Here is a 13,650-nt window from a genome sequence, read left to right as displayed (position 1 = left end):
ATGGTCCCCTGAGGTCCAAGCTCAGTTTATTTCAGCAGTGCAAAGGCTACCACTTTGGGAGGTCTTTCCCTGTCCCTCTGGGTGACAAAGTTCCCATCGGCACTCCCCCAAGCTGCCCCAGCCTGAGTGCCTTCCTCACCCTCTGGAAGGTTCCAACCTCCCTTTCTCTATTTTCACTCGCTCCAGAAAGACCTGGTGGGGTTCACTGCACTACACCGCAGGAGACCCACACCAGCCTCCAGCAGATGCTCAGTGCACGATTATTGTAGAAAACAAACAGCTTCCTCCAGAATTCCCTGTAGTCACTCTGGCCAGGCTGGGTTTCGAGGTGCTCTCCATCCCTGAGACTCTGAATGCATCTCTTCTACAACCCTCTCCCCACAAGCCGAGGCTAGAAAAGCACAAACCAGATTCCTCCGAGAATGCTGGAACCTTACCCTGAGACTAACAGGCAAGGGTGCTTAGGAAATGTCTGCTGCAGGAAGCATGCATGCATTTCAGAGTGTCTGTGCGCCTCATCTTTTCACCCTTCACCACTTGGCTTCCTCCCTCATTCCTGCAACAGGTTGCAAGAAGCAGACACAAGGTGAGCTGACAAGATAAGCCACTCCTAGGGCCAGAGCCAATAGGACAGCATATAGGGCACTTGCCTTGCATGCAGCTGACCTGGATTTGATCTTCAGCATCCCATATGGTCCCCAAGCAGCAACAGGAGTAACCCTTGAGTAAAGTCAGGATTAAATCCTGAGCACCACAGGGTATGACCCAAGAATCAAAAAGAATAAAAAAAAGCCACACCACCAGGAATTTCCCTTTCATCCCCAACCAGGTGCCATTCCAGACACTAAGGGAACAAAGCCTGATGCCAGTGCCACATCGGTCGCAGAAATGGCCTGTGCTCTGGCCCCTCGAAAGCACCGTGCTCCCATCTCACGCTCCTGATTGGAGTCTGTCACCATCCTTGCGGGTTGGCAGCCCGGCCCAGAGCCCTAGCGCCAGGCTCGATTGCACAGCTGAGCCCAGCCTGGCCTGGGGCCAGTCAGAAAACACTGTCATTCAAGTGCTGCCCAAAAGAAAAGGCTCTGCTTCCTCTCGAAGGGGACAGTGGGCAGGCAGGAGGGTCGGCCCAGGGAGGTGGGTACTGAGGGAGGAAATTTCAGAGCAAAAGTCTCACACAAGCCGGGTGTCTGACTCTCCGAACCCCACGAAGACTTGGAGCTGGGGAGAAAGTCAGAGGTCCAGGCCCTGGGCCCAACCTGCTGGAACAGGCTCGGGTCAATGCCTTCAGGTTCTGAAGGAACGTGGCTCCAGCCTAGATAACGGCACTGACCTCCTCCTGACCCTGATCCTGAAGGCACCCAGACTGCCCCCACTTCCACTGCCCTTCCTGCCCCCCAGGAATCACTGGGAACAGATTAAACTCTTCACTCCTTGGCTCGGGGCATCGGGCGGGTCATGTAGTCCATTGCGCCAGAGGCTTAACGCCTCTTGAGTCCTCCCCACCCCCCTTCTCGAGTCTAGCTCTGAAAGAAGCAGCAGGTTCAAAGATGAGTCTTCACATCTGGCCTACAGAAATGGATCTAATATTCACTAAGTGATCCTGGGCCCACATGCTGAAGCCAGGCTGCTCAAGTTCAAACTCTAGCTTCACTGCTCATGTGTGACCGCTGCCAAATCCCTTTCCTCTTCTGCCCTTCTGATAAAGATGGAACAAAGGGGCAAGGGAGAGTGCTCCAAGGGTTGCGGTCACACGGGCTTTGCCTGTAGGAAACCCTGGTTCGATCTCAGCACTGATAAGGAATGCAACAACTACCGGTCTCACTAGACTAAACAAAAGCAACTGGGTCCAATCCTGGATCTCTGGACCAGATAGCCCCAAGACAGCCCCATCCCACCTCATCCGAGTCCAAACCAGCCTACTCAGTCAACTGGGAGGCAGAAAGCAAAGACCCCAGATTCTTGGCTGGAATTTCAGCTCCACTGACCAGCTTGTGTCCACTTGTGTCGCTCTGGGTCAGTTCCTTGCCCTCTCTAAGTGTCCTTTCGGTCTCCCTGGAAACTCCTCCCTCCCTCAGAGCTGTTGTGAACAATCCCTATGGGCAGGGAGGGTGGTCCATGTCAGCGGTGGGCAGCCAGGCCGGGCAATCCCAGCTGGGATGACAGGCAGGTTGGTCTCCCTTCTGGAAATCTCTTCAGGGCCTGGTCACACCCTCTCTGGGCCGTCTCAGGGTGTGCTGTGGGGAAGGCCCCAGGGACCCGGACCAATGGATCTCCACCCAGGGAGGGGAGGAGCACACACACAGGCCTGCCCACTTCAGCCAGAGGGGCAACAAATCTTCCTGTGGGAGATCGCTCCCCATGTCTCCTTCAAAAATCGCAAAGCTGGGGCTGGAGCGATTGCACAGCGGGCACAGCGTTTGCCTTGCACATGGCCAACCCGGGTTCGATTCCCAGCATCCCATATGGTCCCCTGAGCACCACCAGAGTAATTCCTGAGTGCAGAGCCAGGAGTAACCCCTGTGCATCTCTGGGTGTGATCCCCCACCCCCAAAAAAAGCAAAAATCGCAAAGCAACTACGGAATGAGCAGCCCAGCTGGCCACTGAGTCACCAATCCTGACGGCAGGCTGCACAGTGAATGAAGAAAACAAAGTCATTGGGTGTGTTATACTGTCTTTATGAAACTGTAAAACTGCCATCTGGCGTTTTCAAAAGAAAAAAAGAGGAGCATCACATTCATCACATTCATGCCAGCATTTCCCCGTTATTCCTCCAATAGCTAATAAGGCACCCCTGGATAGATACATGGCTCAAGATGTGACATTTTTTCAATGGGACAGTCATTGTTCAGCTGTAAAGATGAAAGTTTCCATTTGTAATAGAACAGAAGATGCTGGAGGAAACTGAGCAGAAGGGAAATAAATCAGAAGGAAAAAGACAAACACTGGATTTCACCTTAATAGTCAAGATAAGGACATAAAATTAATGAACAGGGAACATGACTCAAAGGGATTAGAGCATGCGGAATCCTAGATCTGTCCTCATCACTGCGGGACCTAAACCCTATCCCCACACTCCAGGTGTCAAACCCCCCAAATAGACAAACCAGGAGTTAAGAGATAGTAGTCAGGACCTTGTGGTGGCCATGATCTTACTTTGAATTCCCAGCACCATATCTGGTCCCCTGAGCACCGCCAAGGGTCACTCCTGAGCAGAGGCAGGAATCTGTACTACCCCTCTGTACTACCAGGTACCATCTAATGCCACTCCTCACCCTGACCCCCACAAAAAGAGAGACCCATGAATGTGAATAATAGAAAGTTACCTGATGAAGAGAAAGGGGCGGAGGGGAGGGAGATAAAAGTGGAAGTATAAAATATTTAAAAAAAAAAAAGATAAATAAGCAGACAGAATTAAAAGATTGTGCGCCAGAGTACAGTGGTTAGGGCTCTGACCTTGCATGTGGCCAACCCAGGTTCAATCTCCAGCATCCTATATGGTCTCCCAATCCCCTCCAAGAGTGATCCCTGAGTACATAGCTAGGAGCAAGCCCTGAGCAGCACCAGCTGTTGTTCAAAGCCCTGTAGCACTGTAGCACTGTCCTCCTGTTCATCGATTTGCTCGAGCAGGCACCAGTAACGTCTCCATTATGAGACTTCTTGTTACTGTTTCTGGCATATCAAATACGCCACGGGGAGCTGGCCAGGCTCTGCCATGTGAGTGGGATACTCTCGGTAGCTTGCTAGGCTCTCCGAGAGGGAGGGAGCAATGGAACCTGGGTCGGCCATGTGCAAGGCAAACACCCTACCCGCTGTGCTATCACTCCAGCCCCCCCCCAAAAAAAAATCAAAATTAAAATAAATTAAATTAAATGATTGAGTCTCGAGAAAAAGCTCTAAGGGCACATGCCTTTGCATGCAGAAAACCTGGGGTTGGATTTCCAGCACTGCATGACGGCCACCTTTCAGCACTGCATCACACACACACACACACACACAACACACACACACACACACACACACACACACAGCACCTGAACATCACCAAGCACAGAACAGAACAATTTACAAAAAGGGAAGGAGCACGTGACTTGGGGTTTAGGGGTCACTTCTGGTGGTACTCAGGAAACCATACAGTGCTAGGGATTGAGCCAGGTGCAAGCAAATCACGACTCAGTCTAGCAGCTGTCTCCCACCCTCTTCGCCCTCCCAAAGCTCTTTATAATTCTTAAGAAATTCATCTATTCTGAGTCTAGTTTTTTTTTTTTTTTAACTTTCCTGACCGCATTTGAGAAAGTACTTTCGGGCAAATGATCTCATTTCTGAGTCATTTAACTTGTTTGAAAAAATTGGATCAGAGAGGGAGGACAGCGGGTAGAGCACTATACTCCATCTCTGGCACTGCACAGCCAGGAGTGATCCTGAGCCCAGAGCCAGGAGTAAGCCAAAAATAAACAAAAACGAGCTGTGATCAGGAGTAAAGGTATGAATGTATATAGAGCACTTGAACTTGTGGCTTGGTAATTAAGATTCAGTAGCTGTCACTTTTACCACCATTATTATTACAACTCTTGACTTTATTGCATTTGGGTATAGGAAAGGGTTACTGACACGCTTCAGGATGTCTGAAACTCCCCCAATTCCTTTTCACTCGTAAAGACTGGATTGTGCACAGCCCCAGAAACCAGTGTTCTTTGCCACAGAACTGGAGCATCTCTGTGCGTGCCCCGGGAAAGGTCCCCACCCCATTCCTGGTTTGTTTTTTGTTTTAGGACCATACCCGGCAGTTCAGGGATTATTTACTCCTTTGCTTGTTTGTTTGTGCCACATCTGGCTGTGCTCAGGGCTGACTCCTAGTTCTGGGCTCAGGAATCACCCCTGGTGGGCTGAGGACCATACGGGGTGATGGGGATCAAAACCTGGATGGCCTTAGGCAAGGTAAGAACCCTGTCAGCTATACTCTCTCCAGCCCCTCAAGGGCTATACCCCGCTGAGCTCAGGAGTCACCCCTTGGGGTGATCAGGGACCATTATGTAGTACCAGAGATGAACAGGGGTCAGTCTACAGAAAAGACAGGCACCAGAACCCCTGCACCATCTCTCAGACCCCCCAGTGGTAAGTTCTGATCTAACCTCCAGACCTGGCCCTCCTCTATCCCAGCCACATAAATGAATAAATCTAAATTGTTCCTGGAAATTCTTAACTCTTTTTTATAGGGACCACACTCACGCGCAGGTGCTGAGAGAGGGTTGGTGAGACATGGTATGCAGTGCTGGGCACTGAACACTGGGCCTTCATATGCTAGGCATGTGGTCCACCCCTTGACCTAGCTCCCAACCCTGTCCAGGATATCCTTTAATCTTACTAGTCTACATTCAGTAGTCACTTGGGCTTCTAGGAAGACTGCATTAAAAAGGACAGGGCTGGAGCAATAGCACAGCGGGTAGGGCATTTGCCTTGCACGCGGCCGACCTGGGTTCAACTCCCAGCATCCCATATGGTCCCCTGAGCACTGCCAGGGGTAATTCCTGAGCGCAGAGCCAGAAATAACCCCTGCGCATCGCCAGGTGTGACCCAAAAAGCAAAAAAAAAAAGACATGAGGATGGGTTGAAGAAATAATACAGCAGCTAGGGCGCTTTGCCTGGCAGATAACCGACCAGGTTAGTTCCCTGGCACCACATATGATTCCAAGCCCTGCAATGCAGAGGAATCCTTGAATGCAGAGCCAGGAGTAAGCCCTGAGCATTGCTGGTTGTGGTCAAAGAAATTTTTTTTAATTTTAATTTTTTTTTTTTAGAATTAAGAATGTATGAGTGAACAGTATTAGTGATGTCTGGTATAGGTGCAGGATAGGTGAGTGGTGGCATGCATGCCAACTATTTTCATACAGGAACCAGGAAGGTCCTAAGCTCTCCCTCAGTATCTCCAAGGAAGGGTGATGAAAAGTCTCAGAGGATCAGAGGGACAGTCTAATGGCTAAGGCACTTGCTTTGCACAGCGTGGGTCAAGTTGGATCCCTGGCACTGCATATGGTCCCTTCAGCCCCACCAGGAGTGATCCCTGAGTAGAGCCAGGAGTAAGCCCTGAGCACTGCTGGATGTGGATTTAAAAAAACAAAAATAAATACATAGTAAAGATCACAAGAAATGAAATGAAATGGTAAGGCCAGGATGTAAATCTAGACTGCTCTGGGTTTCTGAATGCTTTCTGACAGAATCATCCCTTCCCTTCTTGGTTAGAAGGGGAGGTGTCCAGGCTAAAACCTATTGCCTGGGAGAAGGGACACCTGCCAAGCCTGCCCAACGAGTAGTAGTTGTCCCTGGTCCCCTCCCTCTGCAGCCTTCCACCCCATTTCACCTTACAAAACACAAGACAAAGGATCCCTCTGAAAACAGATAATATACAGCACGAGGGCATGAGATCAGGATTTGGGTCTCATTCCATTTCCTAGTTGTGACCCTTGAGAAAGTTACTCGACTCTACAATGAGCCTCAGTTTCCTTCTCCGTAAATTGAAGGAGAGCAAGCTCAATGCTATGGTCATTCAAACTGATGAGCTGGTTTCTTGACAGATAGTCCTGAAAAGTTAATCCTGAATTCAAAGAAAGGGAACAACTGAAACGTAGCATTTTCACAAAACCTCAGCTGATACAGGCACAAGCTTGAGAGGTGCTTTGAGGAATCCTGTTTATCTCTGTGAGTTAACTAAAGCTGCAGTATCAAGTACTATTTGTTTTGTTTGTGGTGCCAGGGATCAAAACCAGGACCTCACACATGCAAAGTAAGGGCTCTACTGCTCAGCCACATTCCTAGCCCATTAAAAAAAAAAAAATCAGGACTCAGAGTTCATGCTTAGTCTGCATTTTCATGGAATGGCCCAGGTCCCAGCACCCCCTGGTCCCCTGAGCACTGCCAGGAACAATCCTCAAGATCAGAGTCTACAATAGCTCCTGAGCACTGCCAGATGTGACTCAGAAACAAAAATATCAAAACCAAAAAGTAACATCATGTATATCAAGATATATACTTTTCTTTCTTTTTTTTTGCTGGAAGGAGTCACACCTGGTGATGCTCCTCAGGGCTTACTCCTTGCTCTGTGCTCTATGCTCTATCACATATGCAGTACTAGAGATTGAACTCAGGTCAGCAACATGCAAGGCAAGCACCCTGCATACTGTACTATCTCTCTGGCCCCATTATGTTTTGTGATGATCACACCCAGCAGTCCTCCAGTGCCCAAGGCCACCCCAGCAGAGTTGGACTGACAAGAGTCAGCAGTATTAGGAACTGTGCCATTGGAACTGCTTGGGGACTGCAGGGGTCACACCCAGCAGTGCTTGGGGGCTGTCAGTTACACCTGATGGTGCCAGGGGCAGGGCCTTGCATGCCAACCATGTGTTTTCACTACACTCTCTACACTACAACACAATTTTTAATGATTTCAGAATAAGGAAGAAAGGAATTCCTGCAGGAAGATGGATTGTGTCACTTTTCTTTGGAGGATAAAAGCAGTATTGGCGGGGCTGTGGGGGTGAGGCACTGGCAAGGGTAGAGGATGGTGTCTATTATCTCCCACTGATGTTTTTTTATGCCACTGGTTTCTCATGTGCTCTCATGTGTGCGGCTGGAGTCTCAACTCGCAGCCATGGGACAAAGCGCTCCCTAATAAGGCCAAGAGGACAGCAGCTCAGAGGTGCTTAGGGGAAGGGGCGCCCACAGGAAGAGCTGACTGAAACTCTTTCTTCCCAGATGGCGACAGGAGTGAGTTTTATCAACTGCTGTGTTAACAGATGGACTGCATCCAAGTAGAGACAGGTGGGGGAAGAGAAAAATCAAACGATGCTCACACAAACCAAACCTGATACAGTTCAGTGACTAGCTAACAAGAGACCCAGAGGAATAGGGGCGAGATCTAAGCACCTTAACCACGATCTCAGAGGACCCACCCTGCTGTTTTGTACAAGTCAAAGGCAAGCAAGTGAGTGAACAAAGAGTCACATGATAAGTCTTTCAAGGTAGTACTTAAGAATTTTCAAAGGAAAGCAGCTGGGGGGTGGGGGTGGGGAGCAGAGAGATGGCAGTAGAGATTAGGCCAAGGTCTAGATCGTTTCTTCTTCCAAGATGGTTTGTTCCAAGAAACACCCTGAGGGACCACTGTGCAGCAGAGAAATGGGGAGAGCCAGGGAGAGCCGAGTACCTGAGTGCAAGCCAAACCCCTGATCCCCTCAAAATAACCAAGAGTTGGACCGTCAGAGAGATAGCATGGGGTTAAGTTGTTTGATTTGCACACGGCAGACCCTGTCCAATCCTGGCACAACATATGGTTCTCAGAGCAGTGTCAGGAATGATCCCTGGGTTCAGAGCCAGGAGTAAGCTCTGAGCACCATCAGGTGTGTCCCAACAAACCCCCCTCCCCCCCAAAAAAAAGAAAAGCAAATTGAGAGTGGGGAGATGACTGACTGTGGAAGTCGATCACATGCTTTTGATGTCAGGCCCTGTATGGTCTGTCCCCCAGCACAGCTGAAAACAATCCCCCAAGAACAGAGCAGTGAGTAATCCAACGCCCCCCCCAAAAAAAAAGATATACAAGGAATATGTATGGAAATGAGATGTCAAATTAAAGGTAATAGTTCCTTTAGGAAAGGTCAAAGATCTTAAAAGTCAGAAGTCTGAATTTCAGTCCAACTCTGCTCCAAGAAGTGCGGGGGACTCCGGGGCGGCCCCTTCCCCTCTCTGGGGCGGTCTCTGGCCTGGGAGCATGCTGTTCAAGCCAGCTTCTAATGACCTTCTAGGTCTGAAAGCCTCAGCATCTGTGAGGTCTTCTCGCTGGCCAGTACTCTGTGGTGTCCGCGATGAACATAAAATAGTAATAATAATGGGGAGGAACAAGTCCATACTCGTCAGGAAGGAACACTACAATTTTTAGAGAAACCCGACTCCCAGTTACAGGAATTCAGAAAGCAGGATGGTAATGCTCGGGCAATTTTTAACCACCATCCTACAGTTAAACAAAAACACATCTGGTTTAACTTCATTTTCCTCTTCTCCTTCCCCCTGCCCCCTACCCTCTTCTCAAATTTTACCCCTTCATTTGAGAAGTCAAATTAAATGCAAACAATTGATTTCATGCCACAGCGGAGGCTGAGAATTTCCGCATGGAAAAGTTTAAGCATGAAGTTTTTCTGGGAGCAATTATGAAAATGCTGGGGGGTAGTAGGGAGAGGTGGAAAAATAAGGACTGTTCCTGACTGCTCTTCGGAGATTAAGTCATCACATAAAAGTTGCTGAGGGCTTACTACGAATCCAACATTCAGAGAGGCAAAGCGACCCGCTTTAGGACACACGTGCTGGCCCCCAAATTCCACCCTGGCTCATCGGCATTGTCTGGGGGTGGTGAAATCAAGCGGCACCCACACTGCCCCCCAGGAAGTATCAATGTCTCAATGACCACCATCAACATGAACACTGAAAGTCATTTATATGATCTTGCTTCTCTTTACAGCTACGCTGCCAGTACATTTTTAACCCACGTCCCATGATTCCCTGAGGCTCAGAGTGGGGAAATGACTTGCCTAAGGTCACACAGTAGTGCTAAGAATGCATCTGCAAGCTACGACCCCACGGCCTGCTGAAAGGGAGGTCACACCAGGCAGCTCGGTGGCAGAGCCCATCCCTTGCCATGGATGAGGCTCTAGGCATGGTCCCTGACCCTCACTGCTTTCCCCATCCCAAGAAACTCAAAGCGAGCCCCTCTCTAAGAGAGCCACAGAGCGCAGGCAGCTCCAGCCTGAACACGGGCAGCACTCCGGGAGCTGAGTCAGCATTCCTGCGGCCACGCGGAGATTCCTGAGTGCCAGTTTTCAGCCCAGCCCACTCACTCACCCGCCCTGCAATGTTCTCTTCAAGTTTTGAGCTTTGTACTACTAACTCCAACTGGACCTATTTATTTTACTTTTTCTTGGAGGGGTGGGAGGGGTGGCTTCCAGCAATGCTTGGCCAACCTACTTGGCCCACTAAGTCAAGTGGCTCAATAGGATCCAAGGATGTGGTGCTGCTGCTGCCCTGGGTGCCAGGGACCACCAGAGTCACCCTGACCGCGCACAGGGGCCTCACCCAGCAATACTCGGCAGGCCCTGAGGTGCTAAGGATCAAACCCAGGGCCAAACCCAGGCACATCCAAACCACTGCACTGTCTCCCTGTCCTGAACCAGTTTCAAGGAAAGAACTCTGGGTTCTAGGGCTAGAGCTATAATGCAATGAGTAGGGCACTCGCCTTGCATGCCTCTGCCCTGGATTCAATCTCCAGAACCTATCCAGTTCCCTGAGCCCTCCAGGTGGGATCCCAGAGTGTAAAGCCCAGAGCACCACCAGGTGTGGCCGAAAACAAGAACAAAACAAAAACAAACAAAAAAAAGAGCTATATGGACAGCTCCTCCCTTTCCGACTGGATTAAGGGCCTCACCCAGCTAGGGAGACAGTTCAACTGGACTATACACTTTTGCATGCAGGAGTTCCAAATTCAATCCAATCCTGGCACCACCTAGTGCCCTAGCAGTGTCAGCAGCAAGCCCCACCTACTGATTTGGGGTGGCCCAAACTCAAAGAGAAAAGGAGATCTCAGTCCCAGAGATGAGTACAGCATCCAGCTCCCTTGACTTTTAATTCTAGATGCTCTAGTCCAGCCCCAGCTCCTAGACAGCGTCCCAGTTCACCTTCCCCTCTCCAAGACTGAGTTTTCCATACATCAAGTGAGGACTTCAGGGAGCTTGCAGGCAGCATCAAGTAGAGAAGTCAGAGGACAGGAGAGGACTGGAGTTTACCATCGCCCCATTTCCAAATGGGCCATCCGGTGGTGTAGCAGACAGGGGAAGGTGCACTGGGGAAGAGCCCAGCTCCAAGACTGTTCCCTGCACACAGCTCCCTGTATGTATAGCACTGCTGGTCAGGGAGTGTGCAGGGCAAAGGCAGAGGCAGCTGATGAGTTGGTAGGGTAGAGAGGCCGTGACATAACCTGTCTCAGCACTGCATTTCCTGCTGGCATTCATTAGAGTGGACTACAATCATTATTTCCTTCCATATGGGCGCTGGCTGACCACTACACACACACACACACACACACACGCAGATCACAGCCCTCACCATCTGGAGCATTTGATTGACCCTCAGGTTCAGGTCAATCCAATCATCGACCCCATGAGGTAGAGACTAGGCCACTAGGCAGAACTTATCCCAGGCCACACACAGAGAGGCACCTTCTGTTCAGTCTTAAATTCAACTCTTTGGGAGTCACACCCTATGGGGCTCGGGGACTACACCTGGTTGGGTTTGGGGGTGGGGCACTCAGGACTCTGCAGAGCTGGAAGGATTAAACCTAGGGCTCCTGCATGCGGAAGGATGTGTTCTTGCTCACTGAGCTCCCCACAGCCCACCATGTCTTTTTTTTTTTTTTTTTTTGCTTTTTGGGCCACACCCGGCGATGCACAGTGGTTTACTCCTGGCTCATACACTCAGGAATTACTCCTGGCGGTGCTCAGGGGACCATATGGGATGCTGGGGATCAAACCCGGGTTGGTGGCGTGCAAGGCAAATGCCCTACCTGCTGTGCTATCGCTCCAGCCCCCCACGTCTTTTAATAAAGCACAAATGCTCACCCATTTGACTCATGTTACTGCAGTTTGATCCCTGCCCTGGCTAACTGCCAGATTCTGGTTTTGAACTGTCAGTACCAAAACCTAGAAAAACTTTACCCAAACGTCAGAAGAGAGTCGTGTTTGCTGCTGCCTTCCCCACACGTGGTGCGAAGACTGTTTCGTGGGAGCAAGCCGTCCTCTTTAGGTTTCTGGTCCCCTTTAGGCTTTACTCTTTTGGAGATATAGTCCCCATCAGAAAGGAGGCTCAGGGCCACGGTGGCCCTCCCCAAGCCTGTCCTACTGGGGGGGTTACCGAACAGCCAAGCCCAGTTCCCCTCCAGGTTCAGAGGTACAGATGGAACTCAGGGAGGGAAAGGTGGGCAGGGGGAGAGGGGCAACGCCGAAGGGAAGGGTAAGATTTGAAGAAGGGAGGTCTGGATGAGGAGAGGCGGCACTCCAAACGGCCAGGAGAAGGAACCAAGGTCTAGCCTGCCTCTGTCGCAGTAGACTGAGGCTGTGGTTGAGACTAGCTTGAACGCTGAACTCACCATTTGTTTCCTTAAGTGCACCCCACTTTTTTGGGAGTTTCTGTTTTGTGGGGCCCACACCCGGCGGTGGTACTCGGGTGTTTCTGCACCCAGGGATCACTCCCAACCGTGCTGGGAGACTTTCTGGGGTGCTGCTGGGGATCCAACCTAGGATCTGCCCCGTGAAGCACAAACGCCCTACCCACTGTACAACCCCTCGGGCCCCCACGCAACCTCTCCGACTTTTGAAACCCTCTGTATAATGCGACGGTGATGCAGGAAGTGTGGGTGGGGTCCGGCTCACAGGCGACTTTCTGTCCTCATTGGCCCTCATCTTCATCGTGCGGAGCCAACCCCGTCCGCCCCCGCGGAATCTGAGTTTTTCCCAGGGCTCCGAGGCCCTTTCAGGCCTGAGAACCACCCGGGCTTTTGATCTGCAGGGTTTCCCCCGCTCCTCCCAGCCCCATTAAGTACTGAAAAGGGGTCAGGGGGGAAAGTTGGGGGAGAAAGAGGCTTCCCTCCGCTTCCCGCCCTCCCGTTGCGGCCACGAGTTTAACTCTTTCTTACCTAAACTGAGCCCGCGAACCCCCTTGGGCGACCAACCTCACCTGTGCATGCCTGGGGGGAGAGTGGGGGTGATCTGGGCGGGGGAGAGGGGGTTCTCCTTGCAGCCTGGGGGCTCCGTGGAGGCTGCAGTTCCTGTTCTTCCTCTGAGCGCCCCTTCCTCATTCCCGGTGACTCCTCCAGCCCCGGGTCCGTCTCCTCCCTCCCCTCGCCCGCTCTCAGCCCCCCAGTTCCTTTGAACCCCCCCACCCCCACCGGGACGCTGCAGCCCCCTCCCCCGGAGACGAAGCAACAGGCGGGAGCGTGTGGGCCCGGGAGCGGCTCCCTCCATCTCCAACCCCGGGGATGGCCCGGGGGTTGCCCGGTGTCCGCGCACGCGGCAGACGGAGCGAGCGGGGCCCGAGGACGGTGCTCCCGGGCCGCGAGCCGGGGCGCAGGAGAGCTCAGCCTGCAGCGCCGGACCGCCACGTCCAACCTGCAGCCGGAGCGCGCGTGCTGCAGCGGGGCGCGCGGTCGCCGGGAGCCGCGGGGGTCCCCGTGTCCTTCCTTACCCGCGCGGAGTTGGCCAAGGTCGAGGGTCTGTCCTGCTCGAGACTGGGGGCGGGGGTCGGCGTGCCGGGAAAGCGGGAGCTCGACGCTGCTGCCGGGGCCGCCTCCCCCGCGGGCTTTATAAAGACGGCCGCGGGGACCCAGCGCGGCCCCGACCGCCTCCCCCCGCCCCCGCCCCGGCGCGGGACCCTCCGCCCCCGCCCCGCCCCCGCCCCGGCCCCGCGGGCGCGTCGGGCCGCGCACTCCGAGCGCCCCCTGCTGGGCAGCGGCGCGCCTCGCCGGGCCCCGAGCGGCGGCCCCGCGGGCATGCGGCGCGCTTGGCGCCCGCGCTCGCTCGGTGCGCGGCTCCTGATGCCCCTCGGCGGCCCGCGCTCCCTTCGCC

General features: G+C 52.4%; 1 protein-coding gene across 1 annotated transcript in view; it reads right to left on the bottom strand.

Moving 5' to 3' along the window:
- The window catches only part of ALPL (alkaline phosphatase, biomineralization associated), a 57,355-nt gene extending 43,939 nt beyond the window's left edge, over positions 1 to 13,416 (bottom strand). Inside the window, exon 1 of the mRNA XM_056122842.1 lies at positions 13,271 to 13,416. The gene's annotated coding sequence lies outside the window, so the exon portion shown is untranslated. The remainder of the gene's footprint in view (positions 1 to 13,270) is intronic.
- Between the last annotated feature and the right edge of the window lie 234 nt (positions 13,417 to 13,650).

Source organism: Sorex fumeus, unplaced genomic scaffold (genome assembly GCF_029834395.1).
Source record: "Sorex fumeus unplaced genomic scaffold, SorFum_2.1 ptg000047l, whole genome shotgun sequence".
Classification (NCBI taxonomy): Eukaryota; Metazoa; Chordata; class Mammalia; order Eulipotyphla; family Soricidae; genus Sorex; species Sorex fumeus.
This window is presented reverse-complemented; position numbering and strand designations above follow the sequence as displayed.